Source organism: Camelus bactrianus, chromosome 36 (assembly GCF_048773025.1).
Source record: "Camelus bactrianus isolate YW-2024 breed Bactrian camel chromosome 36, ASM4877302v1, whole genome shotgun sequence".
NCBI classification, from domain to species: domain Eukaryota; kingdom Metazoa; phylum Chordata; class Mammalia; order Artiodactyla; family Camelidae; genus Camelus; species Camelus bactrianus.
Genome location: NC_133574.1, coordinates 4,840,291 through 4,867,995, shown reverse-complemented (window position 1 = coordinate 4,867,995; position 27,705 = coordinate 4,840,291). Strand labels below are relative to the sequence as shown.

The 27,705-nt window shown below is 43.8% G+C and overlaps 1 long non-coding RNA gene across 1 annotated transcript; it reads right to left on the bottom strand.

The window, feature by feature from the left end:
* Positions 1 to 1,018: 1,018 nt before the first annotated feature.
* Positions 1,019 to 25,927, bottom strand: LOC141576123 (uncharacterized). Its single transcript, XR_012504360.1, has 3 exons — positions 25,725 to 25,927; positions 3,711 to 3,896; positions 1,019 to 1,234 (listed from the first exon to the last, which is right to left on the bottom strand). It is a non-coding gene; the product is annotated as an uncharacterized LOC141576123 (long non-coding RNA).
* Positions 25,928 to 27,705: the final 1,778 nt, after the last annotated feature.

Below are 27,705 nucleotides of genomic sequence, written 5' to 3'. Positions count from 1 at the left end.
GTAGCCTGTGATGAACGTAAATGTCACATCCAGGGACTAAATTTCCAGAAGACTTAACTAAAGGCATGCTCATACAAGATCACAGGAATGTCTGTTAAAGAAAGATGCCAGTCAAACATCCTTTCTGACAGTGGAAAATGGAGAAAACTTAAGTGTCCACCATCAAGACAATGATGTGTTAAATCACAGCGAGCTGTGGGTACTGAGGGGGCGGCGTTTCCCCGTGGCCCAGGGCCTTGTCCACAGCACTCTCCCACCAAAGGTGTCCTTGCACAAGAGACCACACCTGCACATCAGGAGACCCCTCCACTCTATCTGAAATGACCGGGTGAGTCTGGAGTGGGAGGACGTCTATGATATACACCTCAGTGAATAAAGCGAGCTGCAGAAAACATATAGTATGGCCTTATTTTTCAAAAAAGCATATATACACACATATACATAGATTTCTCATATGTATGTATGTATGTATGGGTATATATATATGTCATAGGCATAAAGGTCATGAAATATATACACCACATTGGCAACAGCTTTTACACTCAGGAATTAAGGGGAAGGGAGGTAGGGCTCTTTCGGTACCACCACAGCTCTCTTTTCACTATTTCAGTTAAGTACACTTGCAATTTAAAAGTTTATTTAAGTCTGAAGTAAAATGGACGATGCCTCCACAAGACATAATGCTATACTGGTCATTAAAAATCATTCCAGGGGAGATAGAATATTGTAGAAAAACATGTAATAAGCTGAATGGAAAATGGAGGTCTCCACAGAGTAAACAGGCACGGAGTGCTCACTGGTTTTTATGACAGAGATGATACACACTGATGGAAAGAACAGAAAGTAGATGTTAAAGTGTTAGTTATTATTTTTGAGTAGTGGGACCTGGATAGCCTTTTTTGTCCCTTTTTTCAGATTTATTATATTAAATATACATTATTTTTCATCTGAAAAAAGCATTTTTAGATGTGTAGTACCACACATTGGAGAATAATACACGAGTACTTACAGAAACAAATAACTAGGAGACACCGCAGCAGCGCCACACAATGTAGAACGGGCGATCCTGATTAACACCGCGCAGTTACATAAGGACCCACAAAGTGCGAGCACCTGCTGTAACAGGGCGCGGCCCCCTTCTATTTGTCACTTGTGTCTTCAGGGCTGAGGCAGTTCTGAGCATGGCCAGTGTCAGTGTTGGTGTCTGGATGGATGTCACTGGATGTGAGGGCACCTGCAAGCCGAGAGGAATAACAGAAATCATCCTCTGCTTTTTCTGTCTTGTTTCTTTGTTACTTTAAAAGAGAGGCATAAATAAGATAAACTGTGTATCTTCCCTACTGAAATTTCAGTAATGAAACCGTTTTTAAACTCTTCACAGCTCATATTCTGCCTATAACCATCTTTTCATCAGAGCTTCACATTTATTAAATGTTAATTAACTCAGTTAATAAAATCACTGTTGAAACCTTCTACTAAAGAACATGAAATGCACTACGTGAAAGGACCACGCCTGCAGTGACTAGCTTGGCTGTCTTGACGGCAGTGCTGTCAGACCCCAACATCCCGTGGCTCTGAGCTCCTGATGCTGCTAAGAGAGCACGCTGCTGCCTCAGATGGAGAGAAAGTGTGAAAGCATTTCCTGAAATCTACAGCACTGACAAAACATAACTGACAAATCCCAGGCTCCTTTGAAGCTGTCATTTTCGGTTTCTGGCCAACCCCCATCAATGAGCAGAACCACCCCATTCCCGAGCAATGGCACTCACTTGGTAAGGAGTTTTGGAGAAATTTCCAGGTATAGAATGTAACCAACTATACGTAGAATTCTGCCGAAAGAAACAATGCTATACCCTGATTTTGGAAGACACTCAAAATATTCTCCAAAGCCTTTGTAGCTGGAAAGGTTGGGCTTCTCCTGAGCCACTTATTTATTTCACAGCCAGTGAGCATCTCCCACAAACCCTGTTACCTTGTGTCTCCTGGGAGCATCAGGTACACTCTTGCTGTCGATCTTATAAGTCACAGGGCTGAGGCGTGTGTCTCACGGCTGCAACCCTGACACAGGCTCGCCTCCTAGCCTCACAGTTTGAACTTGGCCCCATTTTCTAACCTGTTTATTTGGTACCTGTTCTTCTGTAAGCTGCCTGAAATGCTTTTTGGAACAAGTCAGAAGAATGAGTGGGTAGATAAATGGACAGATGGACAGGTGAGAGATGGGCAGACAGACAGAGAGACTCCAAGAAAAGGGGAACAAAGAAAATTTCCTATGCAGAACCCTCTTCTAGTCAGGGAAGAAAACCACCACGGAGAAGAGTGAAGAGGCAGGTAGCTTAGGACTGTTTCCTGGATTCCATGAAAAGTCACACCAAGATATGAGAGGGTAGAACTATAAATAATAAAAGAAATAAAGCACACATACTTGAAAAATATATCTACAATATGTACTTTCTAAAGAATAGATTCAAATCAGAAGGGCCCAATACCACAATTCTTGGGTATTTACAGAAATGAGAATCCCATCTCCAAACCACAAGGCATCCCTTTGGAGCACTGAGAGTCTACACGGGGTGGTCACAAAGCCGTCACCGCAAAATCTATGCTATCCTGCACTTACGAGGAACGAGCAGTTGTGCACGTGTGACAGTTACACCCCACAGCACCTCTATGGGGGAGGGACGCCTAGCGAGCCCCATCTCTGCAGTACAGAAAACCAGTCCTGGAGAGCCTAAGCCGACCTACCAGTTCTCCATCTCACAGGACTGGTCACTCCAGAGCAGGACTCGAACTTGGACCCACGTCTGTAAGCACGATATTATCATGATTTGTGTGATTTTTGTGTGTATAATACATTTGTTTCTGGCATGAAAGGATATTTAATAAATGATCGATTGTCTTGTCTATCTCATTAGCTCACAATCAATCTTTATACTGTTGAATTGTACTCTTTTCCTCTGGAGAACAGAATGGAAAGAGCAGGGGTCAGAATGAGGTGGGGCTCCATTCTTTATCTGGTATCTCATCTCATCCAAGTCCCCAGCCAGGGAGAAGGAGCAAATGTTCTCTTCATCTTTTAAAGAGAGGGCTCCACTGATGATGACTTACTCAACCCAAAAACCAAGGCTGGGGGAAGGGCACATGTAGCAACCAGAGCAGTATCAGATGTAGGAAAGTGAAAAGAGCTCACGGGAGGGCTCAGGGGGTCAGCCTGATTTAATTTCAATTGATAAAAAATACCACACTCTAAAAATACTAGCATGCAATGGATTTGCTCTTTTTGACATCTAGCAAGTTTCCACAGCCCACATGTAACATTATCGTGAACCAGTGAAAGGAAGAGTCTACAGACAGGGAAAATCAATGCCACAGGCAGTCTGAAACAAAGGCTGGAGTTTAAGAAGGGGAAGGGCATAGTTAAGAAGTGGGGAAAGGCTGGGAATAAAATGATCACAAGGACTCTCAAGCATCATCCAACAATCATATAATCATTCATTCAAGGGAGAGTTACTGAGGTCCTATTTGTGCAAGATTGTACAGAGGGTGAAGCAAGAGTGCAGAGACCATGGTGGCAGCAAGGGGCGGGGCTCAAATACACTTCTGATCCCGGTGCCTTACACACTTGTCCTCAGTATAAAGGCAAAGAAAAAAAGTAAAATAATATTCTGTAAACTCAAAACATTGCTGAAAAAAATTAAAGAAGACCTAAATACCTGGACAGACACGCCACATACATTCCTGGATCAGAAGACAGTGCTCTTGAAATGGCAGTGCTCCCCAGAGTGATCCGTATATTCTACGTGGTCTCAATCACAATCCCAGCGGGCTCCTCTGCAAAAACTGATTAGCTGCTGTTATAATTCATATGGGAATTCGAGGGTCTCAGTAACCAAAACGATCTTGAAAAAGAAGAACAACATGAGAGGACTTGTAATTCTCTATTTGAAACTTTACAACTGTATCTCCAGGTGATATTAGAGGCCATTTTTAAGTTATTACTGTGTTTATCCTTATTTTCTAAATTCTCTAGAATGAATATAATTGTTATAATAAGGAAAATAAAAAGTAAGGTATCTTTTAAAACATGCACACTAATTCATTCATTGGAAAAAAATTATTTTAACTATAAAGAGGTAAACAAATATCTAGTGAAAAAGGACTACTTAAAAACAAGAGTACATTTACATTTTTAAGAAATTGAAAACTGAAAATCACAAACACATCAAGTTTCTAGGGAGACAGATACAACATATTAACACTTATTTTCAAAAATTCTAATTGAACAATGAAAATTCAAGAAAGGGAAAACCGCGATTGACAGCCAAATGCAAACACATGGAGAGCAAAGGCCTAGAAATCACAGTTCCTTTAACTCTGCTACTACCTCAGTAGGGGAGGAAACTCCTCACTGAGGAGACAGTGGAATCCCATGCATAAGACAGGATACACAGTACAAACTGCGCTAGAATCGGGGGTGATTTTCTTAGAAGAATTCTAAAGTTAAAACATTACTGAAAAACTATAAGTACACTGACAGATTAAAACACAGAGTCATATATATTATATAGAAACAGATGAAGTCTGCTCCCATGTTACATAGAAATACAAACATATTTGTTCATTTATGAGCACTGATTACTTTTTCCCAGGTAGAATATTTCAACTAAAACAAATAATCAATAATACACCCCTCTTGTCAAATCTAGTTGATAAGTTACTCTGCTATGTAATCATAATGTGCCTAAGATAGATCTAAAATAAGTGAAAAAGATCTTTGTATGGTTTCTTGAACTCTTCTCAACATTCCAAACTTAATTTTAAAATAGATCTGAGCAGTATTTCTATATTATCTTTTCCCTCATGAAATGACCAATACAGTCTGTTGTCAAAATTCTGTCCTTACGATGATTCACGAGCACCGTATCCTCACAAAACTGCTGGACAGCAAGTCACTATCCAGACACTGTGACCAAACAAATGAAACACAAGGAAGACAGTGACCCTATTCTGGAGGGCTTACCCTCTGTGTCAACACTGGGGTTTTTATTTGATTGGTTTGATTGGGTAGCAAAATAAAATCAAATACTTTCTTCTTTGAGCATTCTGTAAGTCATGACTCTGTTTTTAGGGTCATGAGCAGGAAAGACTTAAGCATGACTTGATTAGGTCAACTAGCAACAATCACCACCGGAGAGTGAGTAATAAAGAAGTTAACTGATAACAATGCTTCTGCCTACATGAGACCTAAAATAAACCTACACTGATCTCTGCAAGGAAAATGAGGAGATGAGGTTCCCAATGAGAAAACAAACAAACAAGAAACCAAAAAAGGAAAGACTTTTTCATTAACGATTCCAGGCAGTAGTGGAGCATGGTGGTGAAGAGCACAGATGCTGGGGACAATCATGAGGCTCTGAACTCCCACAGCACTGGGTAGCTGTGACACTGATAAGTCAGTGAAATTTTCTGCATCTCAGCCTCCTATCCATAGACTGGGGACAACAACAGCACCCGTCTCCTAGTACGGTCCTAAGAATTAAGTTATTTTATATGTAAATTTTAAATAAAATACCTCAGATTTTAAATATTGCCCCAAAAGCACAAGGAACAAAGAAAACAGAGATAATTTTGAGTTCATCAAATTTAAAACTTTGCTTCAAAGGACACCATCCAGAAAGTGAAAAAACAACACTCAGGAGAAAATATTTTCAAATAATTTATCTGATTAGGAATTTGTATCTCCAAATAAAAAACAGCTCCTACAATTCAACAAAAAAGACAACTAAATTAAAAAATGAATAAAGGATCCGAAATGGTATTTTTCAAGGAAAATATACAAATGGCCAATAAGCACAATGAAACGATGTTCAAAATCATTAGCTGTAAGGGAAATCAAGTCAGAACCACTAGGAGAAACCGCTTCACACTCACTACAATAGGTTATAATTAAAAAAAGAATAACAAGAACTAATGAGGACACACAGGAATCAGAGATAGCAGCACTTGCTGGTGAGGATGTAACTCTGCATGGCTACTTTGGAAAACAGCCTGGCAGGACCTCAGAGAGTTGAACATTTGGTTTCTGAATGACCCAGCAATTCTGCTCTGTGGGCACACACGTAAGAGAACTGAAAACAAATGTCCACATAAAAACTCCTACAGGAATGTTCACGGCGCCATTATTCATCTCAGCCAAAAAGAAGAAACAACCAAAATGCCTATCACCTGATGAATGGGTAAACAGAGGGGCCCAGCCATACAGTGGAATATTATTCAGCAATAGCAAAGCATGGAGTACTGACCCAGGCAACAACGTGGACAAACATTGAAAACGTTACTCAGTGTGAAAGTAGTCAGTCACAATAGACGGTTCCACTTACATGAAGTGACTCGATTTACATGAAATATCCAGCACAGGCAAATCCACAGAGAGAGAAGAGTGGCTCCCTGGGGATGGGGGAGGATGGGGAAGATGGGAATGAGTGCTTATGCGTACGGGGTTTCCTGTTAGGGGGATGAAAATATTCTAAGATTGACTGGGATGCACAATTCTTGGCATAGAGTAAAAACCAGTGTAAATTTTAATGGGTGAATTGTATTAAAACTGCTAAGAACAAAAGCACCTCGGGCCAGTACCTTCCCATAGTAGATGCAAATTGCTAACTTTTATAACAGGAAGAAGAAACTGCCCTCAGCATGAAAGCAGGAGATCAGCAAATGTGAGTTAACCGAAACTGGACAAGAGCAGTTCACTTGAAACAGTTGCTGAGTGTATACGAAATATTCAGAATGAAGAAAATCAGTTTGACATCGAGATGAAGCATTCTTCTTCAAATGCAGATCAAGGATTCGGCAAGCCCAGCTGCTAGAAATAACCAGAGAAGAAACCTGATTCTTAAAACAAGCACCACATCCAACAAGGAAATGGTGGTGAGGAAAGCAGTCAACCAAAAAACTGGAACAGTTTGCTACAAATAATTTCTCCACTGAAATTTCAAAAATAAAATGAAAGTGATGCAATGCTGCACTGCCCTCACGTGAATGGGCTTCCTCCGGTGCTCGACAGTTCTGTAACCCCGAATGAGAGATTCAGGAGAATCAGCATGGCTCCTGGGAGTCCCCAGGTGACTGCCCACCAGCACGCTGACCACCATCACATCTGCCATGGTTGAATTGCAGAGAAGAGACCAATTTCTGAAATGTTGGCAAGGGAAAAAATGGCTGCAGTCAGTCCTGGGACAGAGGCCCTGACAGCAGAGGCCAGAAGGCTGCAGGTGAACTGGAGTTGCCCTGGGGAAGGAAGGGACCACGGGGGAGCAAATCTCAATTCTCTTCTCTCTCTCCATTGGGTAGTAGAGAGAAAGCCTGCATCATTCTCACCTGGAACTGTGGGTTATGGCTGGCAGAAGTCGTACCGACATGGAATGATTATTCAAGACTCTGTGGGAAAAGTCCAGAAAAAGAGAAGGAGTAGGGAGCCAACTCCACGAGCCTCTCAAATGCTCCTATATTTACTGTGTATAATGTAAGGAAAAAGTCATTAACAGTTGTGTTATAGTAAGTAGGAACTTGAGGAAAGACGGGAGGAGACAGAGAATGTAGTATCCAGAATGAGTACAAAGGCTTAGTGTATCTTTAGGGAAGTCATGGGGTGAGGGGAATAAGATACATTCTTTAGATATGTGAATTACAAAGCAGACCACCAGACCAGCCAGGTCCTTGTTTTGGGGATAATAGACTATCTGAAAGCACACAAGCCCAGCTTTTATAGCTGAGGGCCTGGGTCCTTGCTTTGCAATTAGCAGAGTGCTATCTAAAGCATCAACTATGCAAGCAAAGCATTGTCTCTGCTATTTAAGGCAAGGAGACAGGAGTGAGGATGCACAGGCGCCTGCTTGCAAAGCAGTTACTAAGCACACATTTTTCTTCTTAACATTGACAGGCGGCTGGGGTCTGTTACAATTTGTTAACCTAATCTTGGGCTCCCACATGTAACCATTATGGAACCATTATGGAGGAAAACCTAGGATAACAAATCCTAGCTCTGGGTCTTTTCCTGCCACCTTCAGACACTCTAGCAGGATCTAGACACATCCCTGAATAACGATCCCGCAGAACCACCCACACTCTTAACTCCTGGTGCTTGAAACTTAATTTTAGCTCTACACAACTTAACAAAGAAAAGTTTCAGAAATAGAAGGTATTACATTCTTTTATATCTCATCATATGAACTAATTTTTCTGATTGCTCTAAGCTGCTTCTAGTTGGTAAAGCACCTAATTCTGCAGGTGAATTCAGTACTTTCCATTGGGCATAACTTGCAGTTTGGGCTCGCTGAATTCTATTGGTCAAATACTGATACACTTAATTGATTTCATTGTTCATCAGTTTCAGCCGGGAGGAGAGGGAGTGTCACTCTGTTCCTCAGCCCACCCTCAACTCTTTTCTCATCAGCAACTCAGGCCTCCTGAAAATAAAACAAAGAATTTGTTTCCCTTCTACGCTTTCCACAAACCCAACAGGAAACATCAGCCTGGAGAAAGAATTCAACAAAAATGTTAAAACAAAAATCTATAAAACCTGAAGCAACTCCATCTCCGAATCATGATACACAATGACATGAAAGTAAGTGTGTCAAGCACAAAACATGCGTGAGCCTGACCACCTGATTTCTATTCTTCAAAGGAAGGAAGGTTTTCATATTTTTTATTATCACTCTCATTGTTTCTGATTAAGCCAAAAATTAGTTTATGAAATAATTAAGCACTGCAATAACAGATTTTTGTTGTATCAATTATAGAAGGCATTCAGAGGGGATAGGAAAACCCACCTTTGTAAAAAATGTAAAATTTCTTCCCCTGTTAAGAACACGTATACAAAATGCAACAGAGAATTCAAATTCTTGTGGAGAGGAGCAAAAGCCACAGAATCAAAGCAAAGTCATTACTATGAGTCAATTCAAAATTCATTAGACAAGCATGCTCAAAGTATTCAAAGAATTTTAAAGGCACACTGCAAACCATTCAGTTAATGATCTGCATGCTAGAGGAAGAATTTCCCTCTTTAACAGACAACAGAAATCAAAAGGGTGCCCCTCCAAACAAAGACGAAAGATCAATCAGGTTTTTAACAGTTCTGATAAATCAGCATGTTCTAAAGAACAAAATTCAGTAATTTTAAACATTCATTCAAACCACAATGAAACAAGCACTTAAAAAAAAAAGAAAAAACCCCAAAGAAACTAAGCACATTGATCATGCACTTGGATCAATGAGAACGTCTTTTACCCTTCAAAGAAAGAACAGGCTATAGCCTTTTACTTGAAAATTAACACTACTTTAAAGATTACTCCTAAAACGGATTTCATCATTCATGTTGCCTTGAAAACTCTGAGGCACTTGTATCTGATCAGAAAAGCAATTCTGAGTAATAGCAGGTTACAATTCAGTGCCAGTTTGCTTTAGAAGAAAAAAGAAAATCTACTGTTCCTCAAATCCTGCACAAAGTGTGAAGTGCCTCCCGGCCTCTTTCCCCTCCTGTTTTCAAACCCGATGCTCCCCAACCCCTCTGAAACAAGTGTGAGAACCTCGTATTCCCACCAATATGTCAAATGACTAAAGAATATCAATTTACTTGTGTAAATATATGCCTACATCTTGAACTGGAGGAGGAAGGTATCAGAGGGCTACATGGAACTTATTTCTACCTTCCTGAAATCACACACAAACACGTTCACACAGACACAAACACATACACACTGAATTACTGAGCACTTCACAAGCTTAGGAATTCCAACTTCTAGAAGATAACTTTGCAGTTTGTTTAAAATACAAAACTGTCAAGTTTTGAAAGACTTGATCATCTGCTAAATCATCCAAATATCAACGAGACCCAATTTGCCTTCTCTGTAGAATGTAATTTCCCATGATGTCAAAGCAGACCCTAAGAATTACTGGATCCAAGACTCGTGTTTATCACTACCTATGATCGTTTTTAAACAAGTAAACAGATTCAGAAAGGTATGTCCCAACATTTATTCTTATTGAAATAGCATATGTATTCAATTGTCTATACAGAAAATAGGTCCCATGATGGTGTTTAAGAGCTATTTTGTGTATTGCAATATTTATTTTTAAGTGCAGACAAGGAGGGTGGGTATTACTCAGTTGTAGAGCACCTGCTTAGCATGCACAATGTGCTGGCTTCAATCCCCAGTAATTCCCCCCCCCAAAAAAAAGTGCTTATTTAAAAATAAGAAAAAAGTTATAAAAAAATGCAGACTAAAAACCACTGCAATGTAGAAGCCAGAACTATAATAAAAAACATGAGTTTCTATCAAATACTGACTATATGTCAAACACAGGGACAACCACAGATCACCCCTGACAACCATCACGTGTGGTTCTCAGCAACCCTTCTAAGTAGACACAGATGAGAAGCCCAGCACTGCGGATGAGGAGACGGAGCTCAGAGGAGCCGGGGACGCTGACCGTCCTGCTCCCCATGACACAACGTCAGCCCAGGGCAAGTGCTGACAGAGCTGCAGTGAGGGGACATGCAGCTGCGTGGAAACTTCGGGAGCTGGGAGTCCCAGAAAACACGAAATATTGTTCAGTGAAAAACCAGCTCAAATATATTACACTGTGCCACATCCTTTAAACAGGGAACATGACTGAGACCTTTTTGATGCCTCCGTGTCCTTTATGCCATCATCAGTTATTTGCCCTCTCAGCGTGACCAGTGATCTGGACCCCTTATGAAGTGCACTCAGATGGCAGAGCTTTTAAAGCTGTTTTATGAAGTTTGTAAGACTCTGTCTATGCCTCACACAGGCGGTCATCCATCACTTCTCCCCAGTGTAGATGTACCACCTGAAGTCACTCCTTTCTGCTTTTTAAAATCCCTTCATCTAATCCGGACTTTTCAACAGCAAAGAATCAGCTCAACCACAGACAGTGAACAGCTTTTCACCAAATGGACTTGAACAGCCCATCGGACTACCTGGAAGCCCTTTTCTTCTATTAAACCCACTTCCAGGTACTTCATCATTTTCTGATTGGTGGACTTGGCTGCTGACTGGCCTACTCAGAGAGCTCCCAGCCTCACATCCGGGGGTGGGAGAGGACCCTGCTCTTGGGAGAAATCAGTGAGGAAGTCGGACATCCTCCAGTCAGGACTGCACGTGTAGAAGTGCCACAACATGCTCAGAAATTATACCGTCAGCACCCCTGGACTCCCATGGACTGGTTTCACATTAACCAAACTCACGAGACACTGATGCAAGAAAACCAGAAACTTAAAATATTAATGTAACAGAATATGTGAAACTATGAACCAGACTGAAATATCAGAGTTCAACTATGAGTACAGTTTCTCCTCCACGGCCTAATCACGGGCAGGCAGTCACATGGCAAACATGGACAGAAGCAGAGCAGGAATGGTTTCTAGATTAACTCAATGGACTAAATTTCTGTTATATGAACAGATCTACTGCCTGGAAAACAATTAACACTAATCACGTTGCAGTCTTCATGGACAGTGGCTGAGACACGACTGTGAGCACCTGTGTAACTCTCCTTTCCCTGTCCTTATTGGGCAAACTGATGCACAGAGGTACAGAGATCCAGGGATGCAGATACCTCTAAACACCCAAAGCCCATCCCTGGGAGTCTCAAAACCAGACAGCCAGGGTTTAAATACCAGCTCTGCCACTTGCTAGCTCTGTGACCTTGGCCAACTTACTTACCCTCTGTGTGCCTCAATTTCCACATTGTAAAACTGGGATAAAAATCAAACATTCCTTACTCGATTGTTGAGAAGATTGAAGGATTCATTTCTGTAAAACTCTCAGAAAAGAATGTAACACATTATTGGTGCTCAACAAATGTCAACTTAATATTAAAGTGATTTACAAGTCTCCTTTCTAATCATCTTCTGTGTTTCCTGGCTAGACTAAGTCCCAAAGAAAATCCTTATTTCTCCTTTTATAAACTCTTGGGGAGCACCCTTCTGTTCCATACCACCACCTGTTTAAACTGAGGGAGGGGATGCCTCCTCCACACTCCTCTTGGCCACGGAGAGTGCTTCTCCACACCACAGACCCATGGCCCACAGCTAGCCTTTATCACACTAACAGAGTGAGGTGTGAGTCTGGAGAGACAAGCAGGGTATGTGAAACCGTTCCTTTCCTTCCAGTGCTGGCCACACTTGGGAAGCACCTGGGATGCTCAGCTCCATGGCAGGACAGCCCTGTGAATGATGGGGCAGATCCTCTCAAGGGAAGGCTCGCTGTGGCCCAGAGCTACCTGGGACAGGGTGAGTCTCTACTTCTGGGACACAGTATAATGACACGCATTTTCCCACAGCCCTGAAGTTCATGGAGAACGTGGCTTCATCAGTAAAAAAGAAGACATATATCGCCTGCTTACTCTTTTCTGTCATCTCTCAGTTGGCTGCTGGAGACAACATGTGTATAAGTATTGGATCCCCTTAAGCCCCAACATATTTGAAGTAACAAAATATTCTGTGGCTTAACGTTGGTTCAGGGCGACTGTGTAACAGTTCTGACTTTGCTGATGCTAAATTATGGGTATAGGATCTATGGAACCTCCTCAAATATCTTTCATCATAAAACCAGCTTTCCTTATTTTCCTGTTTCATAGTAATTGCCAAAGACTATCAAATGATGGCTTCTCACAAAACAGTAGCTAAAGTTTATGAGCCCTCTTGACATACCCACTGTGGTAAACAGTTTACTTAATTTTTAATTCTCACAATTCTACAAAGCAGATATGAGCATCCCCATCTCACAGACGAGGGAAATCTCAGAACGAACTGACTCAGGCTCACGTGGCTCAGTGGCAGCACGTGCACGCAAACCCAAGTCAAAAAACGACACCCCTTCCTATATGTACCAAATCTCCTACCACCAATTAACACACAGCGGCGGGGTCAATACTCAGGGAACTCAGTACACTTTCAGCTTTAAGGTGCTCCAGAGGCCGCTTCTAGCTGTTTTATAAATTCCCGGTTCACTGGTTTCTAGCACTGGAAGAAAAGTCCGATTTTGCCATTGTTTGCACAGCAAGTCTGAAATGTTCACAGCGAGATGACAGAATAAAACTAAGATATAAGAAGAATAATTTTTCCAGGTAGACAGACATAATGGAGACTGTGCTATTCTGAAGCATTAAGCAAAGAAATCAAAATAAAATAACATTGTTTAAGCCTTCTTTAACAAACAGGAATGTTAAGACGAGAAGAAGGTGCAACATCGCCACCTATGGCTAAAAAGACCTTCCAGGTTGCCGGGAAACACGCAACACAAAATTGCCTGTAGGATCAGAAACGAGAATCAGATAACTAAAAGCTTCTGTAGCACATACTGCACTTTGTTTCGGGGTAAGGGAGGGGTATTCAGTATTTAATCTGATATTGCTAATACTCCTGAATATAAACAAAAGACATAGGCTTATGGAAACTCATCTTAGAGGAGGAAAGAAACCAGTCCAGCCTCTTCAGTTTACAGGAGGGGAGACTGAGACCTGGGATCTGCCCTCCTGGCAATCGGCAGCAAAGCTCTCCTAGGCCTCATGTCTTGAACTGTAGCAAAAACCAACAGATCTTTACTAGGCCTATATTCATAAAAGTAACGTCTGTATTTTTCCAACAGTAGGTAATCTAAGTATCTTGCAAAATACTTCTCAAAGAGCCAGGAAATCGTAAAAGTTTGTTGAAATACAAAAACATTTATTTACATATTAAAACAGCATGAGATTTATTCTATTAAAAAAGTTACATGTCAAATCAATGTTTTGATATTTTAAATCTGTTAAAAGTGCAGGAAAAAAAATCAAAATTTTCTTTAATCACAAAAGAGAGAAGATTATTCCCTGAAAATGATAAATGTGGGTTTTTCTAAACTTAATGGATCTGGTCAGAATCCACGAATTTAAATGTCTGAGTGGATGTTACACGGCAACATGAATTCTGAGTTGTAACAATACACATTCTGTGTAAATAATCTTCAAGGTCGTCTGCTTAAGGCAATTTAACTAGTCCCTGTCTCAATAGAATGATACAGATTTCATTAAAACTTCATAGTGCACTAAAAAAAATAAATGAATCCTTGTTACTTTAAGCCATATTCATATATATCATATATATACATATTGAATATGCATCAGAAATAAGCCACCCTCTTTAGTATTCAGAGTTGATCCTTCTAAAATACCTGTCATTGTGACAGCACATTTTTATTAAGCACCTCTTGGGTGCTTTGTATACAAGGCGTCTAACTCTCACAGACAAGGAAAACGATATTACTCAAATTTCACAAATGAGGAAATGTACTTAAGCCATAAAAACAACTTACCTATTCATCATCAGGAAAGAAAAGAGTAATGATTTTACTTACAATATTCACTGACAATCTTTCCTTCCATACTAAGAATACATAAAACCAATTCAGTCTTTCTAAGTATTTCTGTCAATAAGGGCCACTAGAGAAAAGCAAGTAACATCACTAGCAATGGTTGGACTTTCAAAGCCCACTTCTATTTGGCACTATAATTATTTTTAATGTTTTGTTTTCAGTGCTCACAGAGCACTAAAATTAAAAAAAAATTAACTTTTTAAGTCATTACCTGAGAATAAAACTTTTGTAAAAATGTAAAATTTTAATTTATGCCACTCTGTCTCACATTCTCACTGGTGTCTCTCCTTTGAAGGCCTCATCAGGCTGAGATCACTAAAATCGGCCATTTATGGAGTCACAGGAGTTCGGGAAACCACTCAACGGGAGGCTGATTAGAGGAGCAATTAAAAATGCATCCTGTGCAGCCAGGGTTCCAGCACCGAGCTAGCCACCGCCAGCTGCGTGTAATTTGGGACAAGCTGCTCCATCTCTCAATCCCTCAGCTGCAAAAAAGGAGACACTGATACCTACCGTCAAACATCTCCTATGAAGTAAAACATGAGGAAAGCATTTTAGCCTTAGGTAGGTGTCCTCTCAGAGTGAGTTTGGTCATTATGATGATGAGGATGGCTGTTAATAAATTAAGCTAGACCAGAAAGTAGAAATCACCATAAAGGAGAAACATTTAAATCAATGAGCATTTCCTCTTGGATGGATTGCAGAATATTCTATTGATTTTTTTAATAAACCAAGATTTGTCCATTAATAATAGATTTACAGGTTCATGGACAAGTCTCCAGAAAAACAATTAGAGGCCTCTAACCTCTGAATACTAAGAAAGTAAAGTTTAAAAAGAATTATGGGGGAGATTATACCTCATTTGGGAGAGTATGTGCTTAGCATGTATGCGGCCCTCAGTTCTGTCGCCAATAACTCCATTTAAAAACTTTTTTTTTTAAGAAATGGAGAATTAAAGCAAAAAGATGGAGGAATACAGAATTTTTTTAGAGACTCAACTCAGACTTCTGATGGGGAATAAAACATCTATTTCTCAGAGGAAATCTTGAAAACTATGTAAACTGTATCTGAGATGTCTAGTCTTTTAACATTATTCAAGAATTCATATTACCAAGTCTTAAAACTACCTGATAACCCACAGTGGTGATTGTGATCATAACAGCTGCCAACACGGATCGAGCTCCGGCTAGGAATGCTCTGTTCTGACATCTCTTTCCCTGAGGCCTCACCAGGCTGAGAGCACTAACTTCGGTCATTCATGAGCATCTCATGTAAGTCCTCAATTTGTGCTTCTCACTCCCCCCTCACCAGGCCCTCTGAGGGAAGCACTGTTATCATCTTCCCCACCCGCAGTTAAGGCCACTAAGGCACAGAGACTAAACCCGATCCAGGTCACACTGCCATTAAAGGACGTCTGTATTTCTGCTGTTTTATTTTTACAAAGGAATCTGAGATATCAATTCAAGGGAGACTGTTAAATAATAAAGTCTGTCTGGTCCCAACTTCAAAGAGCAGATACTATAAATTCCTGATGTAGGATGAGGCTGCCGCCACAAACTGACTCAGCTTGAAATTAATATCCAAGATGAACCAGCGAATACACGTAAATATTCACGATCGTCAACTCTGCTCACGGGTCTGGGCCCTTCACTGCCGGAACGGCGGTGAAATCCCCACCCATGTCAGGGAGGGAAGCGCAGCTCTTCCAGGTCGCACCCAGGCTTCACGGGCTGTTTCCCCCCACAGACTGTCGTCAACGATTAAAAAGCTCTCAAGATTTTTACACCATGCAAAACTGAAAGACATTTCTGCAGATGGAGCACTTTCTCAGGCTTAAACCTTTTTTGCCTACACTCAGCAAGAGGCAGAAAAGAAACATGACTCTGCAAAGTCTCTGAACCTCACCACTCACAGGAGTAGAACTGCCTCAGCACAAGGTGACTGTTCACATTCCAGGGTGAGAACAAAATAAAGCTGCCCCAACCACAGGCACTCCCAGAGACAGTGCTCAGCAGTCTTCTGCACACTCACGGTTGTGCAGCCCTCACCACCATCTATTTCCAGAACACTCCATCATCCCAGAAGAAACCCCCTGTCACTATCAGTCATTCCCTAATCCCCCTCCACCCAGCCCCTTGCAACCATCACCTGCTCTCTGCCTCTGCATGTGCCTATTCTGCGCATTTCAGATCACTGAAGTCAACAATATGTGCCGTTTATGTCTGGTTCCTTTCACTTAACGTGCTATTATCAAGGCTTTTCCATGTTGAAGTGGTATCAGCATCTCTCTCTTTTTTTTTTTTAAACGTTAAAATTTATTAGAGGGTGGTAAGTACTATCAAAAAGAGTAGAGAGGAGCATAAGGGGTGGGGATTCAAAGGGAAAAGGGCGGGTTGAGTAATCAGGGTGGACTTCCCAGAACAGGTGGCCTTTTTCATCTTCCCCTTTATTTTTTTTCCTTTTTATTCACCCTTACGTATGAATAATGTTCCACTACATGGAGATAATACATTCAGTTCATCCATTCAGCAGCTATGTATGGACGAGGTCCAGAAGAATGAGTGTAAGAGGTGACTAGCAGGGATGGCATTTAAGCAAAGGGCAAGATGTGCTTTAAAAAAGCCAAGAAACAGAGGCACAAGGAAATTCAGTCCGTTTCTGAGCAAAGTGCATGCTTGCTTCGGCAGGACTACCGTGCAGGGCTGGGGAGGATATTGGCAGGAATCACGGGGAGGGAGTCACCTAAGAAGACCCCCCACCGAAATCAGCTCAGCCAATTCTCCTCCCTCATGTTTCTAGGTTTCTCTTATTTCATGTAATAACACTTTAACTACACATCTGATCATCTGCATCAGACCACCTTACCTCGAAGCCACAGAAAATCATTCACTGACCGGAGCAGCTCCAGGACAAAACTGTGATGGACCAGAGAGTCCTGCAGCATCCCAGCCTGCAGGCACAAACCCCACATGTGCCTTGGTGATGTCCAGAAAATAAAATGCATGGAAATATCTCACTGCTGGTGCACGGCATCTGCCCCCAAATTGCCCCAAAATCATGCTGGCAAAGCACTACTCAACCCTCTCACTACAAAAAAAAAAAAAAAAAAAAAAAAAAAAAAAAGCTAAGAAGGCAAATTTAGGCTCTGCCATTGAAAACCAGCAAACATCAATGCCAGTATCTGAGCTGGAATGGTCCTGACTTCAAAAACCATTGCGCACTGATTTTTCAAACGGGAAAGCATATATGTATTCCACGTAGATGATATTACAGTAGGATTTTTATTTTCGAAATTTCCAGTTCAACTTTAGCACAAGAAAGATTATGTTTCAGCTTTTAAAAAAAACTCAATTATCTTCCACTTTCTTAATTTTGAACCTATTATTATTTTATAAAAGGAGCTATGCTTCATATTATAAACCAAGTGTTTGGATTCTGCAAACAAGACCTTTATGACCTCACTATTTCAGAGCAAACTTTAATGATGTTTTCAGAGGTGGGGCCTGGGGCGCTCATTAACAGCTCTTTAAATACTGACATGGATGTGCTATTAAGTAATGCAAAGGCTCTAAATCCACATTAACTAAAAAACCAAAGAAACTACACCAAAGCCTTACTTTATCATTTTTAAATATTCCTATTTTTTGAATATTAAAGTTCTTAAAAGATATGATTTTTTTGAGAAAGACAACAGCTGTATTAAATTTCCTCTCACCAAGAAAGCAATCTTTATCAAGAGTAAAAACCACTATGGAAATTCAAAAGACAGGATGTTTCTAGCTAAGTGAACATGCAGATCTGAACACAAACATAAATCCTATCAGATCTCACTCGAACGAGCTCAACAAAGTCCTGGGCTACCCTGGAACTTAGCTCTTCTCTTCCAAATGGTGGCTGAGCTAAGATCATCACACAAGGCAGGGAAGAAGAGAAGAGGAAAGTCCACCTGGCGGCCTCCATCTGTTTTCTTCAAGCCAAAAGGCGCCGCAAGGGCGGCCCAGCTAACAAGCCCTCCCCATAAGGAAATCCGGCATCCACACTGCCCCTGCCATCCCCAAGCAGCCCCTACGCCCCTTTCCCACTTGTGGCCTCCCAGCCTGTGAATGGTCTTCTAATGTCACTCCCCAGTTGGTGGCACCCTCCCACTCTTCCACGCTACACACACACACACACACACACACACACACACACACACACACACGCGCGGAGCAAAAGGAAGCCTTCCCAAAGCATAAATTTGATTACATCACCCCACTTCAAACCCTTCAGAGGCTCCCTGGTACAGTTCTAGCCCCACCCCCGACCCTGTTCGTCCATCCTCACCTCAGTACCCAGGTCCCCAGTGACCTCAGGGGCCCCCTGACCTGCTCCTACTTCCCACTTGCCTCCAGGCTCATTTTGAATGTTTCTCAAGGAAGCCTTCCCTCCCTCCAACCTCCGCAATTTGTTCCTCTGTTCCTAGAACATTCTAGACTAAGTCAAGTTCTGACAGTGCTAAGCTCCCAAGGAGCATTTTGCTTACTAATGTGGGTCCAACCTCTCTCACCTAGACACTCAGAAGTGTGCATGTTATGAATAAATGAATGATGGGGTGGGTCTCAAAGGGACAGCCAGACCTGCTCTCACCCATCCAGACCTTTCTTACTGTAGAATATCAGAAGCAAAACCAGAAGTACCTTTCCTGAGGGTCACTTCATGCTGACACCCTTCACTGCCTCCTGTGTCAGTTCTAGTAAAACCCAAGCTCTTCGAAAGCCCTCCACCCCAGGCCCTCTCCAGTGTCCTCCCCAGCTGGGACACCCACAACCCTGGACCACACATGGCACTCTCCCCGAGTCCCCACCGCACAAGTCTCCAGGCCTCTACCCGGGCTGCTGTGCCACATGAGCCACAGTCTTCACGCTTTCTACTGGCTGACCCTTACTCTGTCTTCACAAATGAATGTAGAGCCCATTTCTTCCAGGAAGTCCTCTCTGATAATATCCTTTAGGTCTTGGCAGGGCTCCCTCTATAGCAGCACTGCATGGTGACCAACTGGGTGTTTGCTTGCTCCTTTGGGACCACGACTTATTGGGGGCCACGTGGGAAGGAGTGAGAGATTACAAGAGGGGTGGGGGAAGCAAAAAGCAAAAATCACAGCCCAAGTCCCAAATTCAAGGATTCTTTCTCAGAAAAAAATAAAATATCTCACACGTGTGCAATTTGGCTACTATTTTTGTGGCTTGCGGAAAGCAAGGGCTTGGTGTTCTAGTCCAAAACCCAGGTTACATGCAAAGAAATGTATATATTCATATCCAAAGGAAACCAGAGCTGCTCAACAACAGTTTGCAGTCAGAATTGAAAGGAATTTTGATAAAGGCAATCTCTCTCTCTCTTCTTTCTTTTCTGGCATCATATAATTTTAGAAGTATTTGCGTGACTAAGAGATGGCTACAGCCCGTGATTCTGCACTGGAGTGTTTGGGGCTGAGGAAGCCCAGATTACATGCACTGTGTAAATGCAATCACACCAACACACTGACAAGCGCCCTTGTGGAGGAGCTGATGTCACAAAGCAGGCAAACTTGTGCAGTAAGAAAACTCTAAATAAAAAGTAAGAAATTCAATGTTCTGTACTCAATTTCATTAGCTATATGGGCCATTACCTGATAGTATATCTTGTCTAATGAAACCCAAAAATAAATTGTGAACGTTGATTTTCTTCATCTGACTGTTTTATGCTAAATTTGGATATCAAACCCACAATCCATACGGACAGCTCAGGCCTATGCTGAAGCAAAGCTACATCCCGTAGAAGAAAGTCTATCAAGGGAGAACTGGAGAGTTTCCCTTCAGAAGCTGCTAAGTCTAGTTTTGCACCTGTACGTCATTTGCAACCACGTCATCGTCAAAGGAGTAAGACCTTACCTCTGTGGGGCGTAAAGCACTGCGGTGCTTCACAACAATCAAAGAACACTGAGCTTTGTGAATCAGTCCTGAGGCACTTAAATCGTACTTTTTCTGAAAGGCTCCAAAACTGATCCACTTCACCATTCCACGTACAACAGGGAGGTACCGGAATCAGTAGAGAAAACACGCCCTTGAAGTCTGACAAGACCCTGCTTGAATCCTGTTACAGCATTTACTACCCTCTAAACGGGCCAATAACTTAACCCCTCTGAGAAGGCTTGCCAATCTGCAAAAGGGGGCTGCCACCGCCCCCCTGGGAGGCATGGGGGTGAATGCAACACGCAAGTAGGGCGGCCGACTGGTACCTGACACTGGGCCTGGCTAGTTTCCCTCTGCTGCCCTTGTCCCCCTTTAAACTTGTGCTGTTTCCCCGGTACCAAACGCCCGGAATAGACTGCCCGAATATTCTGTGTATCCCTGGATACATGCCTTACCCTTAGGAGGCCAGAAAAACAACTGCCTCCTCCCCAGTCACTATCAATATTCTTAAGAGTCTGGATTTTTTTAACCTCTACTTTGCAGGGAGACTATTCCAGAATTTTTCAAGCACCATTCTCCAGGTTGGCTCCTCTCCCAGCGCCCATCCCTTCTCACCTCAGATCCTCTGTCTGCCTTCTGTTCATTGGAAAGCAAGTCAGGAAGAGCGGGGACTCCCTAGGCCTCCTTCCCTCCCTGACATGTTAGTGTGACTACCTTCAACCCACGCCCCACTCCAACTCCAGCTTCTGAGGAGTCTACCCTCCCGGACCCTGCAGACTGTGCAACTTCCCAAGACACACACATGGCCATGACCCTCCCTTCAAATTTCTTCCTGCCTGGCCCTGCCCACCCCCCGGCCCCTTAAGGATAAATGACATTGCCCTGAAAATCCCAAACGCCGCTGACTGACACACCAAAGCTGCATGGTCTGGGCTTTCCTCCAACCCAGGCACAGCCCTGCCCCCCCTCAGCCTCAGTCTGCAGCTCTCAAGATGATCTAATTCACATGCGCGGCTGTGAACACCAGCTAAGAATGACGACTCCCAACGTGTATCTCTAGTCCGGCTCCTTCAACTCAGCCCCAGGCTCATAGACCCGAGTGCCTCTATGAAGTCCTAACTTGGTTGAAAAATGGCATCTTAAAAATGCCTCATGTCCACCATTTACTCTGGAATTCAACTTCTGGCAGGTACCTCCCATGCTCCCCATTTTAGTAACAGACCCAGCACTCACCTAGGTGTTTGAGGTCACATTCAATTTTCCCTGTTCCCTCCCTCCAGCCCTGGCCTGGAATATTAGTCCTGTCATTTCCGTCGCTAAGCCCATCTCAAGTCTGGTTCTGCAGGGACCACGGCTGGATCCCCACAAGCTCACAGCAAGGTGCACTGGGTCACAGTCCTCCGAAGGGTGCTCCCTGGATGGGGAGGCATCTCCTGCCGCCGGTCACCTCAGAAGGCACTGGATTCTCACAAAGGAGGCCCTGGAGAAGGGACTCAAGTTTCTCCCGTGATCTGAGATTTGAAGGTCCCAAGGTCTGGCGGAGCTCCTATTAGCAGACACACTTGCCACTGAGCAGATGAGGATGGAGGAGCCCAAGTAAGGCTGTCCTCACTCCGACCCCTGGGCCCTCGGGAGCCACGGGAAAGGCCTGTGTCCAGGGCACAGCCCACCAATCACAGATCCCAGCCTGCATTTGCCAACCCGGACAGCCTAGACTCCTTCTACTTGCGAGACTTACTTCTGTTCTGTTCCCCACCCAGAATGTGATGGACTCTTTCAGAATGTCTGGCCTGTCTCAAGCGAGACCAAGTCAGGGAAGGATGAAGTGTCCACATTTGGACTAGAGCATGAAAGGAGAAACAAGGCCTCATGATCAGCATGATGGTGGTGGCCAAACTCTTCCCCCGGGTGAGATGAACAAGGGTGGGGGTGAGAATCCAAGGTCTTAGATCGGCCAAAGCATCTTCCTTCATGGCTGACTGGGGGTTGGAGACTCACTATCGCAAACTAACGACATGGCCGTCAGTGGGGGACGTCAGCTGCAACAGACACAGAGTCAGCTACTTACTGCCAACATGGGTTAAAAGTAAAGGCCAGTGCAGGGAGGCCTGCATGGCTGCTAAGGCAAACCACAGACCCGGCTCTGAATGCCCACTGGCTGGAGCAGAGAGGAAGCTACGGTCCCTTTAACAGTCCCTGTGTCCACCAGATCCATGTGAGCCAGCTACTTAGGAGAAGGCCATGTTGTCCTGATACTCAGAAAAACCAGCCTCATAAAGGGAACAAAAGAGTGGCATGGATTTTAGACCCACTTCTGCCCCTTTATGAAGGCAAAGTAAAGTAAATGGCATGGGGATGTTGAATGCAAAAAAAAAAAAAAATTAAATAACCAAACGGTGACTGATTCCTCCAACAGTGTCCCCTGCAGCTGCTCACCCCCGAGCCTGCCACTTCCTCACCAGTGACCGCCGGTCAGGAAGCGCCGTCACGCACATCACACAGAGACAGCCAGGAACCGCGTGCTGAGCACGTTTGTGTAAAAGCAGGAATCGAGCAAGGTGCTACAGACTTTGAGTTGACAAGTTTAAATACTCCATGAAAAGAACCCCTCAACAGCCTCCTAAATCAATTCGCATCTCACTTCTTCAAAACAATCAAACTAATTGAATAAGGGTGCATTTGTCACCAAATATAAGGAGGACCAAACAGGTTCCTCAAAGCAAAGATTTTAACAGGTATCAAACACCAGTGGGTGATGTGTTAACAAATCAAATATTCCAAAAAATTAGAAAATAACAAGATGACTAGGATAATGCATGGATCAAGGCAGCTGAAAAGTTTCTGCTTTTTAAAGTGATGGAGACAGCACGGAGGGTGACCTAGCTATTTCCAATGCAGGATATGCACAGCCACCTTTTCAGATGCAACTGTGCGGTACAAGAGAAAAAGGAATCAAGAAAAAGGAAAAGAGGAACAAGAGAAAATTAGAAACACACAAGAACAAAAATGACTTTGACAGCATGTACAAGAATTTACGTGAGTGTGTGAGGCCAGGGACGCGGGGACGGTGAGACCCGCCCTCACCTCCTCCTCCAGGGAAGGCAGGGGCCTGAGGGGAGCGACGCTGCTTGGGGACCCCAACGTGGTCAGCGCCCCTAACCAAAACTCCACATACATGTGTCTAGGCAGCTTTTGAGCCACAAAATGTGGTCGCATTACAGGCTGGACAGTTTTACTCACTCCCAACGAGAGTAGCAGGAGAGTATTAGTCTCTGCTCCTGCACCAAAGCATTGCTTTAAAAATTAATGACTGTGGAATAGTAAAAGCAACAATGGAGTAAAAGTGACTGGAGGAGAACGTGCTTGACCCGAGCTCACTGGCTGTGTTATCTCACTGACGTTCAGATGCTGGCTGGGTGCTTTTTGTACCAAAACAGACAGATCCACCAGGAGGGAGTTTAATGCGCTGCTGTATTTTGATGCCGAGAGCCATGCCTGGTACACGAGGTTCTGGGTAAACAATGGTGACAGTGTCAACACTATGGGCTAAGCACACATCCAGCTACTCCGCAAAATCCCAAGGGCAGAATTCAAAAGGCAAAAACAAGCTGGCATTCTCTGGTGGGTCTGCAGACTCAGAACCAAGCAGTTGCTGAGCAAAAATGTCACCAGTGCCTCCTATGACAAAAGAGGAGGCACTGGCCATGGGGCTCGGGCAGGGCTCCAGGCTTCCACTGCTCACCCACCAGTCTGTCCAGGGAGAGGAGGTGGTCCCTGCTTACGTTGCACTGATGCACCTACCTTGACTAACACCTGGGGGCTCAGCAGGAGGTGACAGGTGAGGTGAACGGAGCCAGCCTCGGTGTAGCCCGGTGATGGCAGCTGTGCCCACAGCAGTGCCCAAGCACCTAAACCTGCCACCTCATCCCCAAGGAGAAGAAGGGGGTGCGGGCGTGTAGATCACAGGGCCTTGCGAGGACAAATACAGATCACGGCCACTAGATGTCTCGCCCCTTACTAAAGCCATAGAGGTATGTCCGGGAGGAACAGAAAATTCATCCAGAGCCAGCCAGGCACCACACGCAGGTGGGACTCGGGCCCCCTGTGCCTCTCACTCACAGAGCTGGTCTGGACTTTCTTTTTATCAATTCTCTGGCATCTTCTCCTCCAACTTACCAACAACCAGAAAGTAGGATTTGATCTTAGGTAAGTTCAACAATCACAGAGCACCGCCTCCACAGCGGGCCGGGCAGCACGTGCCAGGTCCTCCGACCGTCACCTGTGGTACCGCCATGAGCGCCCTCCAGACTCAAGGCCCAAGGCCGTAGGCCATGGGGGTACAGCTTCCCTCACTCTCCCCAGCAAAGGGGGACCACCTCTGGGCAAAGGCATCTCACCTCTTCTGCCCGAGGGAAAGCATGATAGATTCAAGGGGAAACAGAGCAGAAGGTGGGGGGGTAGTAAGCCCAGGAGAGCTCGTCTGCTCTTCCAAGGCAAAAGTGGGGCCGTTGACTTAATCACAGGGACAACGTGAGGATGAATCTTTCCCTGCTCTGTCTCATACACCGTGATACGCCTTTCCCTGCGTAAGGAGTTCATCCGGAATTCCCTGGAGGTGTTTCTGATGTCCTAACTTGGCATGCTGGCTGTCGGGGAGGAAGAGAGGGCCTGAACCCAGCAGGTGCTGGGCCTGGGAGGCAGGAGACACAGGCTCCATACCCAGCTCAACCAGCGACTCGTTCTGCCTCTCGGGATTCAGCATCTCATCTATAAGCAAAGGGATGAGACTGTCCCAGGACAGGCTGCCCAACAAAATTGAAATGAGAGCCATGTAAAGAAAGCTTCTCAGTTGCCACATTTAAAACGGTAAACAAAGAAACAATCAAACAAACAAAAAACAGATACTAGAAACTGATTTTAAGAACAGATCTTACTTAAACTGCTGTATGTAAAATACTATCATTTTGACATGTAATCAATATAGAAAGTAACAAGATAATTTACATACTTTTTACTAGACAAGTCTCAGCGTCTGATGTGCATTTGACCTACAGCACATCTCAGCTCAGAGCAGCCTCCTCCCCAGCTCTCCTAGCATCAGTGGCTGTGGCTACTCTATTGGACAGCAACTCCAGGGGTCCCAACAGGGGTCCTGGCTGAAAAGAGGGAGGAAGTCTCCACACTAACCCTAAAAGGATCTCTCTGAAACAAAGGCAGATTCACTTTTAAATGTCTGTAAACCGTCGGGCTGCACCTCCCTCCCCCCTTGGCTACAAGACAGCCCTCTTCCTTGCTGATCCCTTCCTGGATGTAGGGAAGGAACCCCGCACACAGCCAGGGTGGCCGGGCCTCCAGGTAGACTTACCTGCTGTCTGTGTCGAGTCACATGAAGTCCTCCTTCTCAAACAAGGTGCAGAGGAGGGGGATCCTTTCTCCAGACATGTCGGTGTCCCATCCATCCACTTGGACTTGAGCAAGATGAAGAGTGACTCAGTGAAGTCCTCGATCCTCTTCTTCACCACACTGCAGTCCTCATAGTTTGCAGGCCACGTCGGTGCGCGGCTGCTCGGTAACCTCCCCATGCAGCACAAAGACAAAAGCCGAGAGTCATAGAGGGTGGTGCCATACAGCTCCTCTACACGTAAAGCTTCTCGAAAGCCTTGGCCGAGAGGCAGTCGGTAATGGTGACAAGGCCCACGACCGTGTGGTGGGTCTGGAAGTCACTCCACCCATTCTCGAACGCATAGTGGTGCCTGTAGTGGATACAGAGTGCCCACTGGGAGCCGCACGGGCTGATGTGGCTCACCAAGGAGATTCGTTTATAGATGCAAAAGAAATTGTCCTCTGAAATGACCCCCACGGGTTGGACGACCACGGGGACAGTCTCGTATTCCTCAGCACACTGCACGTAGTCAGGGATGCTCATGTTGCAGGCCCTGCCAAGAGGGGAGAGGAGATCGAGGTAAATAATATGCTGTGGGCTGCGGGCCCATCTGGGTTGCGGTGACCTGGTGTGTTCCAGACAGAAGGCAAGGGAAGCACAATCAAAGCCAGGGGTACAGTTTGTCCTCAGAGTCTGTACATGGCTACCGTAGCTCGAATGACTTTACCCAGCTTTTGGTCTAGGCTTCCTGCCCCTGCACAGAAGGGTCATTTCTTGTTTTCTGTTTCCAAGCACCTAGCAAGACCCTGATGCAAAGTCAGTGCTCAACACTGCTGAATAAAGAAATGAACAAAGGAACTGCTTTCCCCACCCCCCTTCAGCAGATTATAAAGAAAAGAACCTCAGTAGGATCAAAAGATCTGGATTTCAACACCAATTTATTTGAACACCTAAACTGCAGAATAATGGATAAGAAAACTTGCCTTGGGGAAGAGGGTACAGTTCAGTGGTAGAGCACATACATAGCATGTACGAGGTCCTGGGTTCAATCCCCAGTACCTCATTTTAAAAAATGAAACAAATGAATAAACCTAATTACCCTTCTCAAAAAATATTTTTTAATTCAAAATTCAAAAAACACCTTGCAATTGACACAACATTGTAAACTTGTCTATACCTCAATTAAAAAAAAAAAACCTTGCCTTACAAAAATATATCTGGATTACAGAAGTTTGAAAATGTAAAATGCCTACGGTACCACCTGCATAAAGAGGGGGGACTGTACAAATTTACTATCCCTCCTTTATGAGCTATATTTCCTTTGGGGGTTGTTATAAACTCTCAGAGCTAATTTTCTCAGATTAAAAAAACAAAACAATACTTGATTCTCAGTACTGCTGAAGAATCAGATAAGCCTGTGAAAGCATCTGACCCACAGAGGTTACTCAATAAATGTTTGTTGAATGAATCAATAAACAAGCAAAGTGAATGCTGCTCCCTGCCACAGACCATCATAATGGTACTGCCTGGAAATCCCAAGCCCACGTTACACCCGACTACACACTAAACATGTGGGTGACCTGGGCAGGCCTGTGTGCTTCTCTAAGCCCCAGTTTAATCATAGATAGAAATGAGGGCAATAACACAAACCTCAAAGGGTTAGTGAGTCAGTAATGAATTGTACCCCAACTTTGCAAGATGGAACCATTAAGGAAAATTGGGCAAAAGGTCCATAGGCCCTCCGCATATTATCTCCTACAAGTACAGGGGAACCTACATTACATCTCAAAATAAAAAGTCTAATATTTTAAAGAGGCTTTTGAGGTTAAATGAGCTCATTGTCTCAAATAAGGGACACACAGTACAAGTATGACAATGCCTACCCCATGAGATACACTCAGTTAACATTCCCACTGAACCCACTAATCCCTCCAACTTCAGAGCACGAGGATGGGTCCTTGTG